At 40.1% G+C, this 26,019-nt stretch overlaps 1 protein-coding gene and 1 pseudogene across 1 annotated transcript in view; one reads left to right on the top strand and one right to left on the bottom strand.

Moving 5' to 3' along the window:
• Window positions 1–6,477: 6,477 nt before the first annotated feature.
• LOC120517731 overlaps window positions 6,478–26,019 on the bottom strand; it is a 28,068-nt pseudogene continuing 8,526 nt past the window's right edge.
• The window catches only part of LOC120524194 (G-protein coupled receptor 4-like), a 40,108-nt gene continuing 34,398 nt past the window's right edge, over window positions 20,310–26,019 (top strand). Inside the window, exon 1 of the mRNA XM_039746075.1 lies at window positions 20,310–20,512. The gene's annotated coding sequence lies outside the window, so the exon portion shown is untranslated. The remainder of the gene's footprint in view (window positions 20,513–26,019) is intronic.

Raw genomic sequence — 26,019 nt, 5'->3', positions numbered from 1 at the left:
TACAGTATGTTGACAGCAGAAATCTAATGGGAGGAAGCATCCCTAATTTCAGTGCTAAAAAAGGGATTGTAAGTGAAATAAATGACAAAATGGCTATCAAAAATATGGGCAATACATTGGGTGATATAATTGATCTGACACAAAAAAATAGGGACACGTGTTACTACACTGAAAAAAGTATAACATTGATGTTGTTCATTCAACGTAAATTTTCTCTTTCAAGCAACTTAAGATTAGTCATTTAGTGTTGTAGCTTGAAATATTTGGTTTCAGATCTAAATCAAAGTAAAAAAAATTGTTTGGACCAAAGTAAGTTATGGTGGAGGGAATAAACATAAAAATCCTGTTTCAGTTAACCTAATATTTTAGGTTGTTCGTGTGCTGTGTTTGAGGGGCCGTTTGTATATTCTTCCGATGGATCTTTCCAGCGTAATGGCTTTCCAACTGCCATAAAAGAAGAACAACTTAAAAAATAGATTTACTTCAGTATAAAACAAGTGAATTGCACCCAATCACTTTAAAATGATTTGCCTCAACTTAAAAATTGTGGGATCAATAAGCTAAAAAGAATTATATTGGTTCAGATTGAAAATATTAAGTGCGAATCATTACCTTCCTTTTTTCAGTGGATCAGAGGAGATTAGAACATAGGCATAAGAGAGAGAGGTTATCTGAAAGCCACAGACAATAAAGCAGCGTCCGAACCTCAGAGCTGAGAAAGGCGGGCATCACATTAAAAGACTGACGACAAGAACCAAAGTAAAATTGTGTTTTTATTGAGGTGCTCCAGGACAAATACAGTTGTATCTAATTGTTCCAAATGTCAGGGGAAACTAAAATGAACATTTCAGGTCAAGGTTGGTAGGATAGGCATTTGTAGGCAAATCCTCTTCAATAGCTTATTGTACTGTATGTGCCAGTTAGGATTAATGACAAGGTTATCATGGGGCTGATAGAAAATGTTATAAATACTGCATTAGTGAAATCTTAGCGTATACCTCAAGTGTCAATAAAACTGAAACTCAAAGTTTTTCCAATCGATGGTAAACCCCTTGGTCTGGGAATTGTGAAATTCATAATGTATTTCATTAAAGTAACCACTGGATTTACAAATGATCTAAACCAAGGCCAAGGCAATGGAATTCTATTTCAAAGACAGTTACAGTAAGAAAATAACTTTATTAGACTGTCCGACCATTTGATAGGGTTGGGTTTTTACTTTGTGGTGAAAAAGATGGGAGTTTACATTCATTTATTGATTATCAGAAACAAAATAAAATTACAGTCAACAACAACATTTATTTATATATCACATTTTCATACAAACATCGTAACAAGAGAAGTAGAAGTAGACGAGTTGCGTCCTTATATCCAGTGTCAAGATGTAAGTAAGTCTCTAAGGATGAGTCCAGTGATAAGGGCAGATGGCCAAAACTCCAGTTAGGTTGGAGAGAAAAAAAAACAAAATCTGCAGGGGTTCCAAGGCCAAAGGACCACCCAGCACCCACTGGGCATTGAACCTAACATAAATGTTCTTAAATTCATTCCTCTTTGTTTCCAGGCTTCACATAAGAGATTTTAATGAAGTCAGTCTCATGGACTTCATTCCACCATCACAGCTGGCTGCACAGGACTTTGATCAGGAGGTGGCGGTGGAGGTGCAGATTGCCACCACAGAAGAACAGGAAAAAACAGCAGAGAATAGTCGAGATTAGTAAAGACTGCAGATCCCTGAAGAATGTGATCATTCTATGCCTATAATGTCCAGTTGGAGTATGACTAAAATACAGCTATGAAAAAGACAAATTAAAATAATGGATTTTTTACCAGTTTTTTTTTAAATGTTCCACAGTATTAGCCTGGCAAATTACTAAAGGTTAAGTTTTCTAGGTTTTAGGTGCATAACAGCAAAAGGCTGCCTCACCGTTTCTTTTAAGCTTGGCTCTTTGGAATTATAAGCAAACCACCATTTGAAGATCTAAGGTTACGACTTGGAGTGGAGGGGGACACGGCATTCCAAAATATAAAATGGAGCCAGATTATTTAAGGCGTTATAAGCCATTGGTAGTATTTTCAATTCTGAATGACACAGGTAATCAATGTAACAACGCTAAAACTGGCGAGATGTGCTCAAATTTTATTTTTCTAGTTAAGATTCTGGCTGCTGCATTCTGCACTAACTGCAAATGATTGATGTATTTCTTAGAAAGTCCTGTTAGGAGTGCATTACAGTAATCTACTTGACTAAAAAAAGTGTGAATTAATTTTTTAGCATCTTGTAATGTTATAAGAGGTCTAACTTTTTCTACATTCTTTTAGTAAACTGATTAATGTGTGATTTATTGAGTTGATAATAATCCCTAAATTCTTTATCTTTGCCTTAATTTTAAAAACTAAGGGATCAAGTTTATTTCTAATACCCTCACTATATTCATGCTTGCCAATCACTAAGATTTCTGTTTTCTCCTTATTTAGTTTGAGGACGTTACTAATCACCCATTTCAAAATACTGCTAAGACATTGGATCAGAGAGCCAAGAGCATCAGGGTCATCAGGTGCAATAGATAAATACAACTGTGTGTCATCTGCATAACTATGGTAGCTCATCTTGTGCTTTGAGATAATCTGACCTAATGGAAGTATGTAGATTGAAAAGAGCAGGCTTGCCAGATGTCCCTTATATACAGGACATGTCCCATATTTGATAAATTTGTCCCCTGCCGCACTATTTAACAAAGTCCTTCATTAGGTTCCTATACTCCTCCTCCAGCCCACTCCTGATACAGCCCACGACAGCAGTGTCATCAGCGAACTTTTGCACGTAGCAGGACTCCGAGTTGCATTGGAAGCCTGATGTATATAGATTGAACAGGACCGGAGAAAGCACAGTCTTCTGTGGCGCTCCTGTATTGCTGACCACAATGTCAGACCTGCAGTTCCCGAGACGCACATACTGAAGTCTGTCTGTAAGATAGTCCATGATCCATGCCACCAGGTATGAATCTACTCCCATCTCTGTCAGCTTGTCCCTAAGGAGCAGAGGTTGGATGGTGTTGAAGGCGCTAGAGAAGTCCAAAAACATAATTCTTACTGCACCACTGCCTCTGTCCAAGTGGGAGAGGGATTGGTGTAGCATATAGATGATGGCATCCTCCACTTCCACCTTCTCCTGGTATGCGAACTGCAGAGGGTCGAGAGCGTGGAGGACCTGTGGCCTCAGGTGGTGAAGCAGCAGCTGCTCCATGGTCTTCATCACATGTGACGTCAGGGTGACAGGCCTGAAGTCATTCAGCTCACCAGGACGTTATACCTTTGGGACTGGGCTGATGCAAGATGTTTTCCAAAGCCTCGGGACTCTCCCCTGTTCCAGGCTCAGGTTGAAGATGCGCTGTAAAGGACTCCCCAGCTCCAACGCACAGGCCTTCAGCAGTCGTGGCGATACACCATCTGGACCCGCTGCTTTGCTGGCACGAAGTCTCCTCAGCTCTCTGCTTACCTGGGCTGCTGTGATTGTGGGTGGGGAGAAACTCTCTCCTATGCTGATATCAGCAGAAGGATGGGTGGAGGATGCAGTTCTCTGAGGTGAGAGTGGGTTAGGGTATTCAAACCTGTTAAAGACGTTGTTCATCAGGTTTGCTCTCTTCACGTCTCTCTTGATGGTGGCACCCCGCTTCGAGCTGCAGCCAGTGATGATCTTCATCCCATCCCACACTTCCTTCATGCTGTTATTCTGCAACTTCTGTTCCAGCTTTCTCCTGTAATGCTGCATCGCCGCCCTGAGCTGGACTCAAAGTTCCTTCTGCACGCACTTGAGCTCATGCTGATCACCGCTTTTAAAAGCCCTTTTCTTCTGGTTCAAAAGGCCTTTGATGTCACTTGTAAACCATGGATTGTTGTTAGCATAGCAGCGTACTGTTCTTACTGGAACTACAATGTCCATACAGAAGTTGATGTTGTCAGTAGTGCAGTCAACAACCTCCTCAATGTTCTCACCATATGATCTCTGCAGGATATCCCAGTCTGTAGTTCCAGTCTCTCAGAACCTGCTCTGCCTCAGGGGACCACTTCCTGAATGAGCATGTAGTAGTAGGTAGCTCCCTCACTCTTGATTTGTAGTGAGGCTGAAGCAGAACCAGGTTATGATCTGCTTTCCCAAGCGCAGGCAGAGGGGTGGCGCTGTATGCGTCTTTAACGTTTGCATACAGTAGGTCAATAGTCTTGTTTCCTCGAGTGTAACAATCCACATACTGGATACTATAGCATTATTCGTATCAGAGCAGGAGATGAATGGAAAATGGCATTCAAAATCACTGTATTGGTATACAAATAGGCCATATGAAGATTTTAATATTCAAAACTCACAATACTGAACTGTCCTTCAATCAACACATAAAATTAAAAAGGACTGGAAAAAAGAACTCAAACTGTGTAAGATAACACTGATTAACCTGCCAGCAATAAGGATGCCTGAGTAAACAGCCAGCAATTAATAAACCTGCACCTTTTGACATTTATTTAAATTCTCCATAAACTTCTCAACTCTGAACTCTCTAATCCCATTCTAAACACACTTTTTGTAATGTTTGCTAAAGATTGATTTTTTTTTACCATTGATTTTTTTATCTTTACTGACTTGTACCTTATAGATTATTCTTTTAGAATCTTAAAAATATTGATAATGTATTAGACCTGGGGTATTGGTATGGACAAACGCATATTGATTATTCATTCTTTCAATCTAAACAATATTTTAATAATAATAATAATAATAATAATCTAATTATTTTTTTCAAAGTATATTATATTTTTACTGACATGATTGGGCACTTTAAATTTGTATACATAGATGATATTCTTGCCTCTTCCAATGATTTTGACACACATGTTAAGCATGTCAAAGAGGTTTTTAGATATAATTATTCTGAGATAATCTTCTGTTTGTTAAATTAGAGAAATGTGATTTTTATAAAGATTAGGTACTTTTTCTGGGATATAAAATCACTCACTTGGGCTTATCAATGAACCACCCTAAAGTGATGTTTATGCTTAACTGGAAAGCACCAGAAAGTGTGAAACAAGTAAAGAGGTTTGTGGGGTTTGTAACTATTACAAGTGTGTTATTAAAACTTTTAGCATGATTATTGCTACCTTTACCTCTCAAACTAACTAACAAACAAAAGAAATATATTTGTGGATGTGAAGCTCATTCTTTCTCAGTTACTAGGAATGTCCATCCCTGCACGCACTTCTCAAGGAAACTGGACTCTGTGGAGCCGTCAAGCTCAATTTATAAGACTGGAGACGCTGGTCAAGGGGGAGCAAATATCCTTTCAACGTCTATTCTGATCACAAAAATATGATGTACCTAAAAAGCACCAAACATCTAAATACAAGGCAAGCACATTATGCTTTAATTTTAGTCATTCTGATTTCATGATTACTTACCGTGCTGGGGAAATAATGGTAAAGCCGATACTTTATCTAGATTATATGACTCTGATGAAGCCGGATAGATCTTTCCCCATTAAGTAGATACAATCTTAGACTCCCAAAGGAAAATATTTTTTTTCTCAGAATTTACTCCTCAAGTATATTTGGGCACCCAAGCATCTCTCAAACCATGAAACTAGTCAATGGATTCCTTTTGTGGGAAAAATGAACCTGTGATATATACTGTCATGCAAAGTCTTTACGAGAAGTTCCACAAGGTCTTTTTCAACCTATTCCATCACCTAGCCATTGCAATAGATTTTATTACTGTCTATCTATCTATCTATCTATCTATCTATCTATCTATCTATCTATCTATCTATCTATCTATCTATCTATCTATCTACTGATCTTCCATCTTCTCATGTCTATACTATCACTCTGGTTGTAGCAGACAGCAGCACACTTTATATCGTTAAGATGAGTAAGGCCAGAGAATTGACTGAAGTTTGTATGAGTGAAATAGTCTTGTTGCATGGTCTTTCTTCATCATTTTTGATTAGAGCCTCAGTTTGTGTCTTGCTTTTTGGCTCTTTATTTTTTTAATTAGTTAGATAGAGCGGCCTAACAAAAACAGACGCTTCTTCAATGTACATGTACCTCCAGTCAGCCCGACTGATGGAACTCATTGTTTATAGCAGAGTTTGCATGAAGTTTACGTATCATTCTGCCATAAAAATTCACATTTGAATATCTGCATGACTTTAAACTCCATTTGTTGGATATTTCCTCTATTTAAACTTCTGGTTTCGGATGAAACTTACAAAGGCAGAGACCCGCAAGTGTAAACCTGCTTCAGAGTTTAGAGCAGGGCAGAAGGTGTGCCATCTAACCCAGAGTTGTGTCACACAAAGCTCCTACCTCAATTCATTGGGCCTTATATGATCTGCTTGAAAAAGGATGTGTCCTGTGTTTATAGACTCGTCCTGCTATGTCATTTTGAGATCCATCTAGTATTTCATGTTTCTTGTTTGAAACTTCTCCATTTCAGGCCTCAATATAAACCTTCTCCAGTTTCTGCAGATGATTAAAAGAAATTAGAAGTGCAGTATATTATGCCCTCTCGCTGTATTAGTTCTTTTTGGTTCATTGGTGGGGCTGTGGTTTGTAAGGTGCTTTGCACAGAATCGTGTTTAGTGCTGACATAGGCTTTAGAATTGGACAGAGTGAATAAGAAAATGTAAGTAAAGGATGAGAGGGGGAAAGAAGAAGAAGATACATCTTCTTCAGAACAATTCCTTGAAGGAGGAAGGGGGAATATCAAAACTGGACTCTGTAGGATGGACTGTTCCAAGCCCTGTGTCATTGAAAATGCCCTCAAATGTTCTTCAAATTCACCAACAGGAGAGACAAGGTTGGCTCCAATTCATGGAGCTAAATCATGGAATAAGGGAATAGAAATATGCCAGGTAGGGCATGAGCTGAAATGTCTTTTCACTCGGCTTCAAAAGCTGAGAGTGTACAAGAGGATGGGACCTACATTTGATGTGCTTGCCTTATATTTTAAAATAGTTCAAGTGAAATATGAGAGAAGTCTGGGAGCCATCATGATGAATTCAATGGTAAGCCAGGAAGAATTCTAAGGAGGAGGATATAAACATGAAGTTTTAACTGATTAAAATGAATGTCCCAGTCAACAGTGTCTGAGGTAATGGACTTGATCACTTAGTATTGCTTATCCCTGTTATCTAGGGATCAAAGGAAGATCCTCTACAGACCACATTTCTTCATCTATCCAAGTCCTGAAGTTGCATGAAGTGTTCCTTGAGAACACATCAGGAGAGAAAAAGAGAAGTGCAACACGTTTTGAAATCCCCTGGGACATCTGTTTCTATCAATTTCTGAAAGTTGCTCTGCAGCAACAATTAAAACTTCTGGCTTAATCAAATATGGAATTATAGGAATGCTCAATTATTGCCACTCCCTGACCTTCACTTAGGATGTTCATGCCTGCCTTGCCTCTGTCAACCTACCTCTAGATGTTCTGCTACAATGAGGTAATAGACAGATACCTGAAGACAGATGCATAACCAAAAAGACAGTAGATTGAGCATCAAATCAAGAATATAAATCAAATCTCAATGGTTGAAACTTCATAGTCAAAGTTGAGAAGCTAGAAAGTCAAAAGGTATAGCACTAGCTGAGGATTCCTCATGAATGCAAATCTTAGTCTTGAGTAATCTGGTCACCCACAATGCTGACCATTAAACTGTCTTGATGGTGATGTCACATATTAGGTTGTCCACCCACTGCTACTGGGCATAAAACGGCTTTCCAAACAGCCACACCTATGAAAAACAAAATGGTATCACAGGAAGACTCAAATATTTGTATCCACTGTAAAATGAAAATGAAAGTAAAGTAACAACCACAGAACTGGATTCCTTTTATGAACAAATCCAAGTGCTCTGAAAATATAAAACAAAGAAAAGAGGCTCAAAATAAAGCAATCAATTCTAAGAAATATAACATTGGAGACCTAGGGCCTGTTGTAGAAAGCAGGATTAGAGTGAAACCTGGCCGAAGTAAATGAGGATTCACTGAAATCAGGCCAATTTCAATCCAGGAAACCTGGATTTAGTCAATCCCGTGTTTCTGGAACAGATTAAGACAGGGTTGCATGAGGCTAAAGATGCAAATAATTTGTTAATCCCACTTTTCAGAATGGGCTCAAGCTTTGTCTGTTCCAGATCAGTTACTGGGGCCACCAATGCCTTCAAACTAACCTGAAAAAAGAGCAAGTTTAACATGAAGGATTGAAACTTTGCAGCCTCAATAATTAAAAAGCAGAGCATTCCATCATAAGACGGATCAAGATCTCTAAGATTGGATCAGAAGATCAAAGGTCATAACTGTCCCATACGAACTTCTGGTCTCGCCTGCACTATTTAAAAAGCAGAAAAAGATGACAAAATAATGAAAATTATGTGCCACTCTCTGAATAAGCAATCATTAGAACAATAAAACATTAGAAAGACATAGATAAGAACAGGGCATACAGCTCAACAAAGCTTGCCACTCGTATCCTCTTAGATCCCCCAAAATAACATCAAGTCTAGTTCTGAAGGTCCCTAAAGTCCTACAGTCTATCCCACTACTTGGTAACTTATTCCATGTGTCTGAGATTCTCAGTGTGAAGAAAAATTTCAAGTTTCCAACTAGACCCTGTGTTCTCATTGAGCTTGTTTACTCGATCCACTGTACTAATTCCTTTCATAATTTTAAAAACTTCAGTTATGTCTCCTGTTAATCTCCTGTTTGCGTAAAATAAAAAGGCTCAGCTCTTTTAATCTTTCCTCATAACTTATCCCCTGTAGTCCTGGAATCAGCCTAGTTGCTCTTCTCTGGATTTTTCCTAGCACTTCCGTGCCTTTTTTCTAGCCTGGAAACCAAAACTTCATACAGTACTCCAGGTAAGACCTCATCAGTGCATTGCAAAGTTTGAGCGTAACCTCCTTGGACTTGTACTCGACAAATCAGGACGCTGTATAACATAACATTCTGTTAGCCTAGGGAATGGCTTCTGAACGCTGTCTGGAAGTTGACAGTGTTGAGTCCACTACGACTCTTAAATCCTTCTCATAAGGTCAGTCAGTCATTTTCCAATCCGCTATATCCTAACACAGGGTCACAGGGGTCTGCTGGAGCCAATCCCAGCCAGCACAGAGCGCAAGGCAGGAATAAATCCCAGGCAGGGCACCAGCCCACCACAGGGCAAACACAACAACAACAACAGCATTTATTTATAAAGCACATTTTCATGCAAAAAGTAGCTCAAAGTGCTTTAACACACACCAGGGACAATTTAGAATCGCCAATCCACCTAACCTGCATGTCTTTGGACTGTGGGAGGAAACCCACGCAGACACGGGGAGAATATGCAAACTCCACACATGGAGGCCCCGGGAAGTGAACCCAGGTCTCCTAACTGCGAGGCAGCAAGGCTACCACTGCACCACCGTGCCACCCTTCTCCTAAGGTGTACTTTCAGTTTTCAGATCTCCTGTTGGGTATTCAGACCTAACATTTTTACTTCCTACATGTAATACTTGACATTTACATATATTAAATTTTATATGCTACAAATCTGCTGAGGCCTGTATGCTGTGCAAGTCCCTGTGTAATGATTCAGATTATCTGGCAGTCCACCTATCTTGGTATCATCTACAAATGTATATTCCTATCCAAATCATTTACAAATATTAAAAACAGCAGTGGCCCTAACACTGATCCATGAAGGACATTACACTTAACATTAGCCAAATCTGATAAGATTCATCACACTATCACCCTTTGTCTCCCGTGTTTTAACCAGTTCTGCACCCATCTACACACTATGCCCTGACCTCCCACTTCTTTAAGTTTGATGCCCAACCTCTCATGTGGCACCTTATCAAATGATTTCTGAAAGTCAAGATAAATCCACTCTGGTCATTTCCTTTTCTTGCTTCTTCATAGAATTCCAGCACGTTGGTAAAACATGACCTCCCTCGTCTGTTCAGTAAAACTCCTTCTTAATAATTCCTTCCAATAATTTATCTGTGATAAACATTAAACTTACTGACCTATAGCTGCTTGGATCAGCCCGGTCACCCTTTTTATTTAACAGCGTAATATGTGCCATTTCCAAGTGACTTCCTATAAAAGTGTCAAGTTATTATATACACATTCATTAATTTACTTAGGTACTCAAGGATAAATATTATCTAGTCCTCGTGATTTGTTTGATTTCAGCCTATTTAATCTGAGCATTACTTTTCCCTCTGCAATTTCCCAATCACTCAGTACCTCCTTAGTAGTCCCTGTTACCAACAGAAGGGTATCCATGTCCTCACATGTGAAGACTTCAGACAAATGTGCATTTAGAGCATCTGCTATTTCACTGTCTGTATTTTTTAATTCCCTTTTACTATTCCTGATGTACTTCACCTCCTCCTTGACTGTTCTGTTTCTACTAAAATACTGAAAGAATCTCTTTATCAATCATTGCCCTTATCATGCTCTCATATGCCCTTGTAGTAAGGGACACTACGTAATAAAGAGATCTGAAGCACAGTTGAAGCTATTTATAGATAGACAGAGATAGAGATAGATAGATATTTTATTAATCCCAAGGAGAAATTCACATACTCCAGCAGCAGCATACTGATAAAAAAAACAATAAAAAAAAAACAATATTAAATTAAAGAGTGACAAATTGCAGGTATAAAAGATAATAACTTTGTATAATGCTGAAATGAACATGGTGGAATTGAAGAGTCGCATAGTGTGGAGGAGGAACGATCCCCTCAGTCTGTCAGTGGAGCAGGACAGTGACAGCAGTCTGTCGCTGAACGCTGAAGCCGCTCTTCTGTCTGGAGCTGATCCTGTTCAGTGGATGCAGTGGATTCTCCATGATTGACAGGAGCCTGCTCAGTGCCCGTCGCTCTGCCACGGATGTCAAACTGTCCAGCTCCGTGCCTACAATAGAGCCTGCCTTCCTCACCAGTTTGTCCAGGCGTGAGGCGTCCATGTTTTTTATGCTGCCTCCCCAGCACACCACCGTGTAGAAGAGGGCACTTGCCACAACCGTCTGGTAGAACATCTGCAGCATCTTATTGCAAATGTTGAAGGACGCCAGTCTTCTAAGGAAGTATAGTCGGATTTATAGTCTGATTATTGTTTTAAATAATGTTTAGGAAAGTGAAACACTTACCATGACAGAACAGAATATGAACTGTACGGGTGTAGTGGACGTGGCTTTATGTGGAATTCTTTGCTTGCGGTGCGCATATTCGAATCTCTGAGCGCTGTGAAAGTTGAACTAAATGCCTGGGTGGGCAATGTCAGCTGTGGTCAGTTGCCAATTTAGATAAGAGGCTGTAGGGATTTAGCAAAGTCCTAGGAGAATAGCATTGAAAAGTACATCCATGAGAGAAGGAGAGAGAGAGAGAAAGAAAGAAAGAGAGAGAGAGAGAGAAAGAAAGAGAGAGAGAGAGAGAGAGAGAGAGAGAAGCAGCATAATCTCTTTTGGGAGATGCATGCCAGCTGATGCTGTGCTTAGTAAGAGTTTCCAGGACAGGGGAAGTGCGGTGTAAGTAGTGTCGCTGTGGGACCCCTGAGTGGAGGAACAATGAGACATCAACAGGGATTGGGCACCACAATATCCCTTGACGTACAAAACCAGTAGATGGACACTAGAGATCATCTTCTTGACTGGGCCGAGTGTCTGGCAACCTTAAGAGCAAGTGTATTGTGAAGGTTAGAGGTGAACAAAAAGAATTGAGAAGAAGGGACTTTGACAGTGGTATTTTATTATTTAGTATTGTGAATAGTCTTTTGATTTACTGCTTTGAGAAGGGCAAAGGGAAGGAGAATTTTCTTTTTGTTTTTTGGATATAGCATTTATTCATTTTACTTGTAAGAGTTTTTACTAGGGGAAAGGGAAGAGGATTGTTTTGTTTTTTGTGTATATACGTATTTATTGTCTGCCATTTTTGCTATTTTTGTTTTCCTTCGTGTGAGTGTCATAGTTAACTGAATTTGAATTAGCAACACTCTATTGATTTGGATTTTGAAATTGCACCATTTTTCTGTTTTGGTGGGGCATTCTTTTCTGTTTCTTTACTATTTAGATTCTGATGTCATTGTTTTTCATCTCATTGTTTTACTGTCAATCCAGTTGTTTCATAAAGCCCAGAGTGCAGCATGGTACCAACTCTAACTACATGGGGCACCACATAATGATTCACACTGAAGTTACCAGTCTTATATGCCTTATACAGCTGATTTCTTTTTCCTTTAAAGCTTCTTCTATTCTCTCCTTACTTACCCACTGCAGGGTTTTTTTGATTTCCTACTAATTCCTAATTATGGGATGTACCTGTCCTGCATTATATGAAAACAAGTTTGATCTGTATCTGTTTGAATTTTTCCTTATCAAAGATAAACTTAACAATTTCAGTCTTTGCATCCATGGACAGCCAAAACACTAAGAATGTAATTATATTATGGTCACTTGAAACTCTAGCTCTTCAGTCACTTCTACACCCTCAATTCTTTCCTGGTTAATACGAAAACAGTAAATCTTGACAGGCTCCTCCTTCTCTTTGGTGTTTTAACATACTGTTGATTCTAAATCTGTAGAAATCTGATGTAGAAAATTAAAAACTCCTACTCTTGTACTCAGCTAATTGCAAGATTAGTCCAGTTAATATTTGAGTAGTTAAAATCCCTCAAGACTCTGTAAACTTGCTTTTTAACAGTATTAAAAAGATGTGCACTGAAATTACTGTCTGCATTGGGGGTTCTATAACACACTTCTAAAATAAGGCCTCTTTCCCTAATGCTTTCCAGATGAATCCAGACGTCCTTACTAAGATGTGGCTCATCATCCAACTGAAGAAGACTTGTGTTTAGACTCTGTTTGGCATAAACAGTGACCTGCGGTGGGCTAGTGCCCTGCCCGGGGTTTGTTTCCTGCCTTGCGCCCTGTGTTGGCTGGGATTGGCTCCAGTAGACCCCCGTGACCCTGTAGTTAGGATATAACGGGTTGGATAATGGGTGGACAGATAAACAGTGACCCCTCTCCTTTTCTTTTCTGCCTATCCTTCCTGAGAAGTGTGTACCCATCTGTGTTATACTCATCCCCATCCATGTTATTTAGCCAAGTTTTAGTTATTGCTATAATATCATAATTGCGCTTGGCTACAACTCCTTGTTTTATTTTTGATATGTCTAGTATTAAGGCAAGATATTTTTAACGTGTTACTTATTTTACTTTTGCACTTAAACCTTGGGTTAGAATTTACATTCCTATGCATATTTGTTTCTACACTACTTTTTTGTCCCTTCATGTACATTTTTTACCAAGGCTTGTTCTGAACTCCCTGTCCCTTCACTCCCTAGTTTATACAATCCTTGCCTACTCATACACCTTCCCAACACATTAATGCCCCTCTGGTTGAAATGTGACCTGCCACGCCAGAACAGATCCCATTTGTTCCAAAAGGAGTCCCAATATCCTATAAACCTATACCTATCTGTCCTACACCAAGATCTGAGAGATGTGTTAGGCTTTCAAATCTCATCCATCTTAGCTCGACTGGCATGTGGCACAAGCAGAACTTTGAAGAAGACCACTTGTCAGTTCTGCACCTCAGCGTGAGCCTGGCACCTAACTCTTTAAATTTAGACTGCAGAATCGTCAGCCTGTTTGTATGTCATTTGTTCCAACATGAACAATGACAACTGAATTCACCCCCACTTAGGCCAAGAGCCTACCCACCCTTTCAGAAAGTTTTCCCACCTGTGCATCTGGAAGGCAACACATAAATCTGCACTTCAATTCCCCTTAATGACTGAGTCTTACAATATCACAACCTCTCTCTTTCAGGTGATTGGTGTTGAGGTGTCCCTCTGGGGCTCACCATGCCTGCCCACCACCTTAGAGTTTTCAGAGACACTGTCCAGGTCATACCTGAAAATGATTTGATACTTCCAAATCTGGGGTGGATTCTCCTGAACAGTGTGCACCCTTTGCTTTGCGACTGTCACTCACCTATCTCTACTTGTTCAGTCTCAAGTCTTCTCCCACACCACCTTAGGAAAGCACGCCATCTTCCTAAAGGATACCTGGGCCAGGTCTGCCCATTCTTTACTGCAACACAGGCTGGCCAACTCCTCCTCCAGTTCAGCGATTAAAAATCACATCTCCTTTTCCAAATTCTGCTGTAAGAAACATAATCAGAACCCAATAACACAGAGCATGTTACTATTTTACAATTGAGACTTTTTTATTTTGCAGAAAAGTGCAGATGCTACAGCAAAGCAATCACAAATCTGTGCACAAACACTCAAATACACACAAGGGCTGTGTTCCCAAGACAGAAGTACATAAGCACCACCAAAGAAAAATTCATTCACAGGATTGTAAGGAGTGCAATCGAAATTAAGCAACTGCAGCATTTCTGAGCAATAATAACCGAAAGACTAGCCTTGTGGAACAAGCTGCCCACCTTCATCCTTTCACCTTTTAAACAAGTCTCCTTTGATGACCCACTTTTTCTGCAAATACCTGTATCAATATGTATATTAATGCAGTTTAGTTTGGGTTTCTGTAGTGCAATAAGTCAATGATATGACTTCTGCATTGTATTGTAGTTCATTTGGCTGATGGTTGCTGCTCTCGTGTATAGTACTTCGGACTACTCGCTTAGTTCCCATTTTCCCTCTTGCTTTTAATTATTTAGGTAGCTTACTGATATTTAAGAATAAGGGGGATGTGCAGGACTGTAGTAACTACAGGGGGATACAATTGATGAGCCACAGCATGAAGTTACAGGAAAGAGTAGTGGAAGCTAGGTTGAAAAGTGAGGTGATGATTAATGAGCAGCAGTATGGTTTCATGCCAAGAAAGACCACCACAGATGTGATGTTTGCTTTGAGGATGTTGATGGAGAAGTTTAGAGAAGGCCAGAAGGAGTTGCATTGCGTCTTTGTGGACCTGGAGAAAGCATATAACAGGGTGCCTCGAGTGGAGCTGTGGTATTGTATGAAGAAGTCGGGAGTAGCAGAGAAGTACGTAAGAGTTGTACAGGATATGTATGAGGGAAGTGTGACAGTGGTGAGGTCTGCGGTAGGAGCGATGGATGCATTCAACGTGGAGGTGGCATTACATCAGGGATTGGCTCTGAGCTCTTTTTTATTTGCAGTGGTGATGGACAGGTTGACAGATGAGATTAGACAGGGGTCCTCATGAACTATGGTGTTGGCTGATGACATTGTGATCTGTAGTGAGAGTAGGTAGCAGGTTGAGGAGACCCTGGAGAGGTGGAGATATGCTCTAGAGAGGAGAGGAATGAAAGTCAGTAGGAACAACACAGAATACAAGTGTGTGAATGAGAGGGAGGTCAGAGGAATGGTGAGGATGCAAGGAGTCGAGTTGGCGAAGGTGGATGAGTTTAAATACTTGGGGTCAACAGTACAGAGCAATGGGGATTATGGAAGAGAGGTGAAGAAGAGAGTGCAGGCAGGGTGGAATGGGTGGAGAAAAGTGTCAGGAGTGATTTGTGACAAACGGGTATCAGTAAGAGTGAAAGGAAAGGTCTACAGGACGCTAGTGAGACCAGCTATGTTATATGGGTTGGAGACGGTGGCACTGACCAGAAAGCAGGAGGCAGAGCTGGAGGTGCAGAGTTAAAGGTGGTAAGATATGCACTGGGTGAGACAAGGATGGATAGGATTAAAAATGAGTACATTAGACGGTCAGCTCAGGTTGGACGGTTGGGAGACAAAGTCAGAGAGGCGAGATTGCGTTGGTTTGGACATGTGCAGAGGAGAGATGCTGAGTATATTGGGATAAGGATACTAAGGATAGAGCTGCCAGGCAAGAGAAAAAGAGGAAGGCCTAAGAGATGGTTTATGGATGTGGTGAGACAGGACATGCTGGTGATGGGTGTAACAGAACAAGATACAGAGAACAGAAAGATATGGAAAATGATGATTCGCTGTGGCAACCCCTAACGGGAGCAGCCGAATGAGGAACAAGAAGAAGAAGAAGAAGAAGAAGAAGAAGACGAGTTGCACTTTGAGCCATGCCCATCCCAAAAGACTGCTACTTCACTAGATTTAATCCCTTGTAAGTGGTTTTGGATAAATGCTAAATGAATAACATAGTATAGGATTTCTCACTGTAATTGGCTGTGTGGACAGAACACACATCAGTATGAAAGCACCGAGCGTGAATGAAGGAGAAAATGTTGTTCTGTTTTATAGCAACAGAATTAGGATGAAACTGTCAATGTGGTTCTTATTTATTGTTTCTTTTACATTTGCCACACAAACTTTACTCTTTCGGTGATATTCCGCCACACCATCTCCCTTTCCTTCACAGAGGCCGCTGCTGCTGTTATGGAGGATATGTTGATAATCTTCATATCCTGCCACCAGCACCTCTTGCTCTACGTGCATGAAGGTTTCTCAGACTTGTTGTCTATGGTTTTGTCTGCTGTTCAGTTTGCAACTCAAAGGTCTTGTAAATGTTGCCGTCAACGCGCAGTAATAAAGATGAACCTGCCTGCAATTGCATTAGCCAATTATAAACTGGTGTTCCAACACCAAATATCTCCATTTTGCAAAATCATACAAAAGTAAGTCAAGATTTGTTTTGCAATCCGGGATTATGCAATCTCTCTTTCTGGAACAGACCCCAGGTCAGTAAAGTAGTATTGACAGATGGTTTAAAAACTGGTGAGTAATTCCTTCCACAATCTATAAATTGCATAGCAATTTGCCTCACCCATAACTTGCAGTGCTAATGCAGTTACAAAGGGGTCTCTAATAACCATTTACCATTTAAAATGACAAATTAAAGATAAGCTAAGGGAGACACTGAAAGACTAGCTGATGAAAATGGTCTGCTTGAATCTGCTTTCTACCTCTTATCATTGTTAAGTGGCATTCCTCCTGGCGAATATTGCCATAGGCGTGTTAGCTACACAATTAGCTGGGAACCAGTCAGCTGAAGCTGTAACCTCACATTCGTTTTTGATCACTTGTATCAAAATCAGAGTCTGGCAAGTCATAGTCCAGTTCAGAGATAATAGGCAAAACTTTGTGCACGGAGTATTTTGCTTTACGCATTCGCTTTGATCTCTCACCATTATGTCAGTGCCATTTTTGCTCTTATTTGCACCTTATTACTCACAATGAGCGCAGAAAATCTCGGTCAAACCAATGAAGATAACTTTCCTTCTAGTAACGAGAGTCCAACTAAAACATACAGTTGATTTCCATCGTCAACTCCTCCTTTTGATAAAAGTCGACATCAGCCCTAAAAGGGTTAATTAAAAAAGGCATCAATTTCTTTCAAAAACCTGAACATTTCTGGGTGATTCTAAACTTTTAAACGGTAGTGTATTTTCGCAAGACTATGTTATCGAGGGCAGAATTTGCTCCCGTATTTTGTGTGTGATGTCGCCATTACTGTGACTATTTAAGAGGAGCTGCAGATTCCAAGTTTCTGGATAAAATGGCAATCTTAACAGGGGTGGTTTGCAGTAGGAAAGATTTAAAAGGCAGTTAGGTATTTTTGGTTTTATTCTTCTGATAAAAATTTTGGGCTTTGATGCTTCTGCTGTTTATCTTCCTGGTTTTAACCTCTGACTGTCTTTTGACTATCCTTTGCTTTTCTCCTTTCAATCTAACTATGTTCTGGTCCACTTCTCATTCTCCAAGCTTGTTCACTTAGTACTTAGTTACTCCCGGCACATTGACCAGTGATTCTTGTGGCAGATCCTATGACATTATGGCTTTATCAACATCTTTCAAGATCTTTACCACAATTCAACATGCTGTGTAAACAATGAAGACAGATGAGCTCTCCATTGAGACTGGAGTGTGCCAAGGATGCATTCTATAACCATAATGATTTATCATCGCAATGGATTTCATTATGGCAGAGAAATGGTATCCCTTGGACAACACAAACCCATACCGTAGACCTCTACTGTACTTCAACGATGATGTGCCACTCGTAGCTGAAACAGAACTGGCCCTACAATCTGAACATTAAAACTCGAAAGTAGTCATTGAAAATTAATGTCTCCAGATTAATGACAAGAAGACGAAAATCATGGGAATCAGTTGTACGGAAAAAGTGTTGAGGAGGTAATCTGTCTAACTATCTGGGGAGTACCACCACAGTCAACGATAGAACTGATGAGGATGTGTGATGCCGATTAGGCCAGGCAGTAAGGATATTCCAAAGTATGCATCAAATCTGGTCAACTGTGTCGATCAACTGCACTACAAGAATCTGACTTTGCAAAAACAAAACATGGAGGGAGACCAGGAAGAGTGTTTGGCTTGTTCATAACATGAAGTCCCTGCTTAGATGATTTCTAATGAACAAGGCAGTAACCATCACAAGTAAGTCTGTGCTCTTACCTGAGAATGACATGTAAGTCCATATTGAAGGACTCTAGAAATGAAGTACAGTGATCCCTCGCTATATCACGCTTCGACTTTCGCGGCTTCACTCTATCGCGATTTTTTTCTCATACACGCTTACGTCACTACGCATGCGCTTTCTGAGAACTTTTATCTAAGCCCTACGATGGCTCTTAAACGTGCTGCTCTTTCTAAGCCTTCTGACAATAAAACTAAGCGCCGGAGGAAGATGCTTACTATCCATGAGAAGGTGAAACTCTTGGGTATGATTAAAGATGGCAATACAATGTTGATGGAGTACAAATGCCTCACCGCGTAGTAAATATCAGGGAGATGGTGCTTGCTTATTCTCATCTATAGCTTATTTAATTCACGAAACTCCGTCTTTAGCGATACAGATTCGGGCTGACATTGTACGACTTTGGACAGGCACTTGAGAGGATAAAAAAAAAACTTAGGTTTTCGGGAGATGTTATGAATGGGCACTTTGAAGTTCTCATTCCCTACACTTACATGCCTGATGTACACATGGAGCATACAAATTGAGGATAAAAGTTGGTCGCCTTAAAAGGCGGGTGAGCCTAGTAATAATATGATATTTGTAGCGTCTAATATGTCTTATTTTCTCTTATTTTGTCTAATATATTTGGTAATACGAGTGTAATGGTGACTAAAGCCGCTTTTCCACTGCATAGTACGGCACGACACGGTTCAGTACAGCTCACTTTTGCGGGGCTTTCCACTGGGAACAGTACCTGGTCCTTTTTTTAGTACCACCTCAGCCGAGGTTCCAAGCGTGCCGAACCGTTACCAAAATGTGACGTGTAAACTCTGCTGGTCACTGATTGGCCGGAGAAAATCGTCATTACTGCGTCACTGGCTATTCTTTTCTTTAAAGGTACAGACACGCGGAAGTTTCGAAAGTTCTCCAGCCACTGAGTGTTTGTAAAACCGGGAACAATCACATCCCACCACTCTGAAGCACGGTTAAATGTCCAAACAGATGGTCTGTTGCGGCGACTTTTTTGCAAAATGTGGAAGATCTGTAATATACAGAATCAGCATTTTAATGTTACACTGGCAGTTAAGTTCATTTTATGCTTTGCAACAGTGATAAAAGTTAGCTAGTGACATGCTTTTTTTAGATGCTTAACCTTGCGCGTCATCGAGCTAAAGTGTTGTCATTGTCTGCGTGTTGTTGTAAAAGTTCCACGGTGTCACTGCAGTAGAGGCGGCGCAACTATAACGACACGTGAATAATCCCGCCCACTCTAAAGCGGTACTAAACTGCAGTCGAAACGCAAACCGAGCCGAACTGAGCCGAACCAAGGTGAGCTGTACTGAACCGTGTCGTGTCGTACTATGCAGTGGAAAAGCGGCTTAAAGTGTGTTATTTCATGTCTAGAGGGCTCTAATAATGTTAAAAACCGTATTTAGAAGGTCGTAAACAGGTTTTCTATACTCTAACTGCAAAAATATTTGATTTATAAATAATCCTACTTCGCGAAAATTCATTTATCACGGTAGAGTCTGGAACGGATTAACCGTGATAAACGAGGGTTCACTGTACATAATATTTCACTACTATACTGAGCCATTTATGCTGTTGTGAAAAGAAATGTGTTCAGCTGTTTTATGAGCAATGCATGCGTGCAGATAAGAATTCAGTTCTTATCTGGTGACATGCAGAAAATAAAGAAGTTAAAAAAAAGTGTTCAAGCTGTACTAAGTCAGACTCTCGAAACATACTCTAGATATTTTTAGGGTTTGGTTGACCTCAGATTTTACATCCGCTCTGTCCCCATCGCCAGTAGACCTTGGCTTGTATTATAAAGGCTATCATTTGTTACATTAAACATTTGTTCGCTTGGTGGTTTATTACGTGACTGCATTGTAGGACTGACCAATTCCTCTTTAAGAGTGATGTTCTGCAAAAGCCTTCAAAGGAAGCAGAGCATGAGGCTCATCTGAGGAGGAGTACCACCTTTAAAACTGTTGAGGACAGCTGAAGAGAGAGTCACCGACACAGACGGAATGACATTTACTGCGGCTGTCAGATGTCAGATATGTTTGCCTGGTCAGAGGTCTACAGGTAAGTAACAAGCTGCGTCTTCAGCACCAGCCTTTACTTGCCATCTTTGCACGGGCTTTCACCTCCTGCTGTCTTTTACTTGCTTTTGAATACACAGAAATAGACAAGCTTGATCCTGGTGGACTGTAGACACTGCAGCCAGATTGGAGCATCTTGGCTGTCTGAAAAATATCATCAAAAATCTGTATTGTTTAAGAGATCACAGGCATCACATTTCTCTGCTCACTTACAGCGAGATGGCTTACTGAAGAAGAACAGGAAATAATGAACATTGTAATGTACCAGTCTTACTGCAAATCAGTTGTTTTAAAAAGAAGCGATAACAGGCAAAACAAGCTAGAAAATGTACGCCTTGTATAACATTCAGGTGCATTTGAGGGCTGTGCAGGTACTGTATGAAACCCTCAATGGACTGAGTTCAGCAGGTGGGTGGGTTCTAGAACCTTCACCATCCCTTTCAGGGTTGCGTGGGCCAAATATTGTCTCACCAGGATTGGGCAAAAGGCTGAAAACAGGACTGGACAGGACTGTAGTCAATCACAGGGACTACCTTCACTCACACACGCACATGAACACACACACACACACACCATATTCACATACAGTGAGAGCTTGCAATTGCCAACTAACATAGCCTAAAAAAGTGTAATGAATTCCTTCTTTGCTTGAACATATCTGGTTGTAGTAATTTTCATGAAATAGGACATGCAATGCTATTCACTTAGGAAATAACATAGGTAAAAGGCAAACCTTATTACAGCAGCTGAGCATTATGGGTACCAGGTGTATGTGGCACTCTGATGGCAATCTAAAGGGTGAAAAGATTTGCAAAGACCCAAATTTGAACAGCCCACACATGAAGCCTCTTTTTTTATTGCCTCTCATCATCATCATCATCATCAGAAAGGGACCAGGACACAGGAAAAAAAAACATAAAACACTTTCACAAGTACAAGGTGCGACACAAGAATTTTTAGACATGTAACATGTCGACTAGGCTGATTCCTGGGCTACAGGGGTTGAATTATGAGGAAAGATTAAAAGAGCTGAGCCTTTACAGTTTGAGATAAAGAAGATTAAGAGGTGACATGATTGAAGTGTTTAAAATTATGAAGGGAATTAGTACAGTGGATCAAGACTGTTAGTTTAAAATGAGTTCATCAAGAACACGGGGACACAGTTGGAAACTTGTTAAGGGTAAATTTCACACAAACATTAGGGAGTTTTTCTTTACCCAGAATGATAGACACTTCAGAATAAGCTACCAAGTAGTGTGGTAGACAGTAAAACTTTAGGGACTTTCAAAACTCAACTTCATGTTTTTTTTGACCTGAATGGCCTGTTCTCATCGAGATTGTTCTAATGTTCTAATGTAATTCATTGAGAGTTTGTCCCTGAAGGGCAGAATGTAAATGCAGCATTCTACGTGGATGTTTTGGATCAGCTACTGAAGAGAATTCAATGAGTTAGTATGGCCAAATTCCAATCCAGTGAGTGGTTCCTTCTTCACGATTACACGCCATCTGATAATGCTGCAATTGTAAAGAAGTTTGTGGCGAACAGAAACGTTGCTGTTTTTCAACACCCACCTTACTCGCCAGATCTTGTACCTGCCAACTACTTTCTCTTCCCCAAGTTAAAATGATGGCATTTTCAAACAGTGGAAGAAATTCAGTGTGCAGTGACAAGGGAGCTTAACAGCATTTCAAAAACTGCTTTCCTGGAGGGCATGAAGAAGTTGTAGGAACGTGCAAACAAGGGCATTGAACAAGGAGGAATGCATTTTGAAGAATAAAAATAAATTATGTCCATATAAAAAGTTATCTGTGTTTCATAACAGTTGTCTAAAAACATTTGGGTCTCACCCAAGGATTTCACACAGCGTTTGAATAAATAAACGTCAGTATACTGTCTGTTTTTGCGTTCTTCTTGGTCCTCCTTGTGAGGCTGTTCAAATTTAACACAGGTTCCTAACAAAGCAGGATTTCCCTTTTGGAGTTTTGTGTTCACTGTTATAAATGTACTAGCTGTGTAGGCTCATGCTGTAAAAAGCCTGGGCTCCTAGACACCATGAATTCTGGCACTTCAATCGATAAATCACATCGGTTGTGCATTAGCGGTTAAGCGAGGTTCTCGTTCCTCAGTGGTTTTGTTTTGCGAACATACTCACCTCTGTTGTCTATCAGCGGCTACGCGAGTTTCTCTTTTCTCTGCGTTTCATTTTGGCACTGAGTCGATTTCTTTGAGCTTCATGCTGTAGCCTCGCACTTCCGGGCCGGACAGACAGAAACACACACTTACACACACTAGAGATTTATATATAAGATTGTGATGACATTTGGAGCACTGAAAAACTTTATTAGATGGGTAGCCTTTTTGATATTTTTTCAGTTTTTCATCAGGATGCATAATGTGAAATCAGGACTGTCCCTGTCACCGGGATGTCTGGGCACCCTTATAAATTATAGTGTCAGTGAAATAGTAAATCATTATAATACTGCAGATAAAAGTGTAAAGTTAGTACTGATTAAATGTTTTTCATTTATTCATTCACAGGATCCTTTATTCATATACAGTATATATATATATATTTATATGAAAGCGAAGGTCTGTGATGCAGTTTGCATAAATCCACAAAGGGAGAAAATGAACCACGCATCTTAAAATAGCTTTTTTTATTCCTATGCTTTACAACCTATCAGGTGTTATCATCAGAAGAAAATGATTACGCATACAGGAGTCGAAGGCAATATACAGTTAGGTCCATAAATATTTGGACAGAGACAACTTTTTTCTAACTTTGGTTCTGTACATTACCACAATGAATTTTAAATGAAATAACTCCGATGCAGTTGAAGTGCAGACTGTCAGCTTTAATTCAGTGGGTTCAACAAAACGATTGCATAAAAATGTGAGGCAACTAAAGCATTATTTTTAACACAATCCCTTCATTTCAGAGGCTCAAAAGTAATTGGACAATTGACTCAAACGCTATTTAATTGGCAGGTGTGGGCAAGTCTGTCGTTATGTCTTATCAATTAAGCAGATAAAAGGCCTGGAGTTGATTTGAGGTGTGGTGCTTGCATGTGGAAGATTTTGCTGTGAACAGACAACATGCGGTCAAAGGAGCTCTCCATGCAGGTGAAAGAAGCCATCCTTAAGCTGCGAAAACAGAAAAAACCCATCCGAGAAATTGCTACAATATTACGAGTGGCAAAATCTACAGTTTGGTACATCCTGAGAAAGAAAGCAAGCACTGGTGAACTCAGCAACGCAAAAAGACCTGGATGTCTAAGGAAGACAAGAGTGGTGGATGATCGCAGAATCATTTCCATGGTGAAGAGAAACCCCTTCACAACAGCCAACCAAGTGAACAACACTCTCCAGGGGTCGGCGTATCGATATCCAAGTCTACCATAAAGAGAAGACTGCATGAAAGTAAATACAGAGGGTGCACTGCAAGGTGCAAGCCACTCATAAGCCTCAAGAATAGAAAGGCTAGATTGGACTTTGCTAAAGAACATCTAAAAAGCCAGCACAGTTCTGGAAAAACATTCTTTGGACAGATGAAACCAAGATCAACCTCTACCAGAATGATGGCAAGAAAAAAGTATGGAGAAGGTGTGGAACAGCTCATTATCCAAAGCATACCACATCATCTGTAAAACACGGTGGAGGCAGTGTGATGGCTTGGCGTATGGCTGCCAGTGGCACTGGGACACTAGTGTTTATTGATGATGTGACACAGGACAGAAGCAGCCGAATGAATTCTGAGGTGTTCAGAGTCATACTGCCTGCTCAAATCCAGCTAAATGCAGTCAAATTGATTCGGTGGCGTTTCATGATACAGATGGACAATGACCCAAAGCATACAGCCAAAGCAACCCAGGAGTTTATTAAAGCAAAGAAGTGGAACATTCTTGAATGGCCAAGTCAGTCACCTGATCTTAACCCAATTGAGCATGAATTTCACTTGTTGAAGACTAAACTTTGGACAGAAAGGCCCACAAACAAACCAACTGAAAGCCACTGCAGTAAAGGCCTGGCAGAGCATTAAAAAGGAGGAAACCCAGCATCTGGTGATGTCCATAAGTTCAAGACTTCAGGCTGTCATTGCCAGCAAAGGGTTTTCAACCAAGTATTAGAAATGAACATTTTATTTCCAGTGATTTAATTTGTCCAATTACTTTTGAGCCCCTGAAATGAAGGATTGTGTTAGAAAAATGCTTTAGTTGCCTCACATTTTTATGCAATCTTTTTGTTCAACCCACTGAATTAAAGCTGAAGGTCTGCACTTCAACTGCATCTGAGTTGTTTTATTTAAAATTCATTGTGGTAATGTACAGAACCAAAATTAGAAAAAAGTTGTCTCTGTCCAAATATTTATGTAAATGTACTGTAGATTGGGGGGTAGGTGGGTTAATACTGTGGGGTTCAGAGGGTGTTGTTCATGAAGTCTTATCAGTTATGTGGATAAAAATAAAAAAAAAGTTTTGTTTTCCTTGCTTGCCTTTTATACTTTTACGTTTATTAAGATTATTTCATTTACCTTAACTTAAAGCATCAGGAGGACTGATGCACTGCTTCTCTTCTGTTTGTGCTCAGCTAGTAACAGCGACTATCTATCCACACACTGGGGAAGGTCTGTTTGCAGTCAGTGACATTTACCGGAGAAAAACAGCAAAACATACAAGTTGGTGCAACTGCTCTAAAGATAAAATCGATACAGTAAATTAATTTGTAGCTGAAGGCACACAGAATGTTTGTCTGTTTTAAAAGAGATGAGGTCACAATGCTTTTCAATGGGAAATTCTGAAACTTCAAAACTGTGTGCATTGTGATCTATTCAAGGTATCTCAATAAAAACATGACCTGTCTGGACAAGTACCTTTGAAGAATACACATGTTAAATTTCAACAAAATTGGTCTACAGGGGGCTCAATTTTTTCATGTGGACAAACAGACATTGGCTATTGCAATAGGTGCAGTCATTATATGCAAATATATCAGAAAAAGCAGTGATCTCAAAAAACAAGGCAACATTTTCCGAATATTTATTATAAGTGCAAACTAGAACTTCACTAAACAGGATTTGAGCTGAGGACACGATATAGCTTCTGATTTTCAAACTGCCTGGAACCAAAACAGCAGCTCTTCAGGCCTGAATTTGCCTGTTCCTGGACTGGATCATCATTGTGTTCAGACACCTTCTTTTTGCACAACCGCTGATTCATGCCTTCGTATTTTTTGTGCTTCAGTTTAGAGTCATGTGTTGTACTCTATCCCAACCGCACCTGATGCAGGGCTGGAAATTGGTTTTGGATGAGACGTCCATCTTGCATTGTCCAAAAGTAAATGTAGAGACACAAGCAACCTCATCCTGCCATAGTGCATGGGCAGCAGGCAACCTGATAGGCTGACTTTAGGACAGAGAAGGAACTGAGATAACCCAGAGTGCCCTATAAAACATGAGGGAAAGCTTTGTGCAGGAGACTGGAAACAGATTG

This window comes from Polypterus senegalus, chromosome 1 (assembly GCF_016835505.1).
Source record: "Polypterus senegalus isolate Bchr_013 chromosome 1, ASM1683550v1, whole genome shotgun sequence".
In the NCBI taxonomy this organism is placed as follows: Eukaryota; Metazoa; Chordata; class Cladistia; order Polypteriformes; family Polypteridae; genus Polypterus; species Polypterus senegalus.
Note: the sequence above shows the minus strand (reverse complement) of the source record. Positions and strands in the feature narration are given on the sequence as shown.